Source organism: Nicotiana tabacum, chromosome 11, assembly GCF_000715075.1.
Source record: "Nicotiana tabacum cultivar K326 chromosome 11, ASM71507v2, whole genome shotgun sequence".
In the NCBI taxonomy this organism is placed as follows: domain Eukaryota; kingdom Viridiplantae; phylum Streptophyta; class Magnoliopsida; order Solanales; family Solanaceae; genus Nicotiana; species Nicotiana tabacum.
The window spans coordinates 50,685,754-50,689,447 of NC_134090.1; positions in this window are offsets into that span (position 1 = coordinate 50,685,754).

Consider the following 3,694-nt stretch of genomic DNA (forward strand, 5'->3'; position numbering starts at 1 on the left):
TGCATTGCAACACTTTAACCCCAGGACTGTTGTTGAATGGAGGCTTGAGCGGAGTGCAGGAATACCAGAATATATATTCAGATACGTGTTCTGGGCATTTAAATCAGCAATTGATGGTTTTGTGCATTGCCGTCCGATAATTTCCATAGACGGTACTCATGTTTATGGAAAGTATGATATTAAGCTGTTGATTGCCGTTGCAGTAGATGCCAATGGACAAATATTTCCACTAGCTTTTGCCATTTGTGCCAATGAAAGTGAAGAGACGTGGACGCTATTTTTGAACCACTTGAAGCAGCACGTTGTCAAACAACGTTCAGGTATTTGTCTAATATCTGATCGGCATGGTGGTATATTAAGTTCTGTAGAGCGGGTACATTCTAGTACTAGGTTTTGTGTGAATATATATAGCACGATTAAATACTACGTTATGTGTGTTTTCTTGCCTATAAATAACGGGGGCATTCTAGTTATTTTATGCGCTTAACCATAACAAATAGCAAAACTTTCCATAATAGCAGGGTTTTTTTTTTGCTTTAACAAATGTCTGAACGCATGTATGTACCAATTTGCCAATGTGGCAAATGCTGTATGATGGCAGACTGTTGGGATGATGGTCAAGTTGGGCGCGGATACTGGATGTGTGTGAACAGGTTTAGAGGCAACAACGCAAAATTTTGCAATTTTGAGGTATGACTTGATGAACCATGTGAGCAGGAATGCTACAAACAATCTTTGCAGTATCTTCATGATTTGACCAAAAAACAGTGGGAATATGAATAAGAATATAAACAAGAAACTGCAGAGTTGAAGGAGAAACTAAAAGAGGTGGGAAAAAAAATAAGCTGGAAGAGAAATTTAAGTGGTTGGAGCAGAGAATAATAGGCGGTGGTGACTAAACAATGACATGTATGTGTTGAGTGTAGTACTTTATCTTTATGTTTCCGGTGTCATGTGTTTTCATTAGTTGTACTGAATTTAAATTATATTAAGTTGCTATGTTTGTGGTTGTGTTGTAATGTTAAAATAAAGAAGATTCGGGGAAATAAAAACATAATTCGCATATTATGTAAACATAAAACATTGTTATTATTTACATAAAATAATATTTACATAGAGTACAAACAAATAATAAAATAAAATTAATGTGTCCCACAACCTGTATGCTTCAATGTAGCCGCTGGCCTGAGGCGCATCCCATCCCGCCCGGATACGCTATCAGGATCATCCTCATCACGTCTCCTCTTTATCGGTGGAATAGACCGTCGGTCCATCAGCAACCTACAAAAGAATAAGTCAGCTCAGTATATGAAAATATATATTAGTAATGTACGTGTTAAGTAAAAAAATTTAAATTTTCTTACCATGGTCTCGTCGGGCTCCTAAATATAAGCATCCATCGTATCCTGCTCAGCATCGCACAAAGTGGTCTCCGTGACGAGCTGGGATGAAGCCTTAATAAAAAAATTATAAAGTTATTTATGGAGAATCCATGAGATAAAAACAAATTTAAATTTAATAGTAATACAGACATACCTGCGCCTTTGAAACATCCACAACACCCGTCGATGATGAACCATAACTCAGCCGGCGCCCACCATCCACATCTCAAGTCGGTCGATCCTCAGCAGCGGTCGATGGGCCTGAAAAGAACTCCCAATCATCTCCGGTAATGCTCGTGCCCATGATCAACAATGGATCTGACAGGGTCACCTGCGATGCTGCTGGAGTCAACATCAGTTGAAGGCTGTATGATGGCATGCTGTTGTGATGCTCGTCTGGCTGATGGAGGTCACCTGGAAGATCAGCTCCAACAGCCTCATCAGGTGCCTTAGCGCCGCCTTGCTGGGTACCACCTCCTCGCCGGCCCCCACGACCCCGTGGGATAGCCCTGCCTTGTGACGCACCCCTACCTCGTGGGACAGCCTTGCCTCGTGCTCCCCTCGCTTGTGGGACATGCCTACCTCGATGGTAGTGCTCTGGCGCCACATAAGCAGGGACGTGTTCTATCTGCCAAGTGGGAAAATCAGGTCAAATCGTCGGTCCCAAGTAAATATCTGCTCCTATAGACATGCCAAATATGTATCGTCCACCCTGGTACGATCATCCCGTTGGTAATGTGTGGTCTGTCAGGTGGGCGGTGTCGGTGCGAGCTACGACCTGCTAAACTGGCGAAGTACCCGCTCGGTGGCATGATGCTCTACAATATCAGGTAGATCAACGGGACGGAAGAGCCCCACATAAGTCGGTCAGCCGAGCAATAACAGGGCAAGCCAGCTATCAACGCGTCGCTGTATGGCGTCTAAATGAACTATTAAGTAAGAACAGAAAACGTTAGTATACACAACTTGTGTTTAAAGCTATGACAAGTAAACTTAGATAGACATTTACCTGTGTGCCATCCAGCAAATCCAAGATATCCCTGCACAAGTAGAGATTACATCGAGCCTCATACTCGCACGTATGTCCCCGCCGGAGAACCCACCTCCTAGCTAGAGGGAGCAACAGAGGTGGTACATCCGGATCTAATGGTGGTAGAGGTGGCTACAACTACAGGAACCGCTCCAAGGCCCAAACCTAACATAAAAAGTTGACGTAAAATTTAGGATATATTTTTACTAGTTATGTTAAAATGAATAGAGTATTCGAATATGTCGTCACTTGTAGTAGAGGTAAAAATCTAGCAACGTCACACTGGGTGCACATGCTTGCCCGACACATCTGCTTGTACAAGTAGCCGAGAACAACAACACCTCAGCTGTACTGGGGAAAATCATCTAGCAGTTCAAGATGATGAAAAAATCTCAAGTTGACTATGTGACGACCCGGCCAGTCGTCTCATGAGTTACCGCTCTATTTTCCCCATTTCTACTTCTTTATGCTTTGTTTATCTGTGTTATGTGGTATCGGGTTGGTCGGATCGAATCCAGAATGGTTTTGGTAAGGTTTGAGACACTTAGTCTCTAAAAGTAGTTTTAGAGTTAGAAAAGTCAACCGAGAGTTGACTTATTGGTAAACGACCTCGGAATACGGATTTTATGGCTCGGATAGCTTCATTAGGTGATTTAGGACTTAGGAGTATTTCCGGAATATTTTTGTGATATCGGCTGTAGAATTAGGTTTGAATTGGCAAAAGTTAGTTTGTGGCGATTTCCGGTCGGCAGTGGAAAATAGGCTATTGGGGTCGGAACAGGTTCGTAATGTCATTTTGGATATGTCTGTAAAATTTCAGGTCAATCGGAGTTATTTTGGATAGTTTCGGCGTCGTTGGTGGAATTTAGGAATTTCAAAGTTCATAGGCTTGAATTTGATGTGATTTTGGTGTTATGATATTTTTTTTGGTGTTTCGAAGACTCGAATAAGTTCGAATGATGTTATGAGACGTGTTGCTGTATTTGTTGAGATTTTAGAGGGCCTCGAGTGGATCTCGAAAGGTTAACGAATCAATTTAAACTAGAAGAAAAGCTGCTGCATTTTTCATAGCAGCATAAACAGTAACTCAGGTGAACAATACTCGGGTGAACAGTAACTCGGGTGAACAGTACAGAGGAGAACAGTAAAATGTGTGAGCAGTATTTAAATAAACATTCCGCCACCATTAAACCCCTTTACACCATTTTTGAACGAGAAAAGAGCTTTGAGGCGATTTTGAAGAGAGGAAATCATTGTTCTTCATTGAGGTAAGGATTTTGGG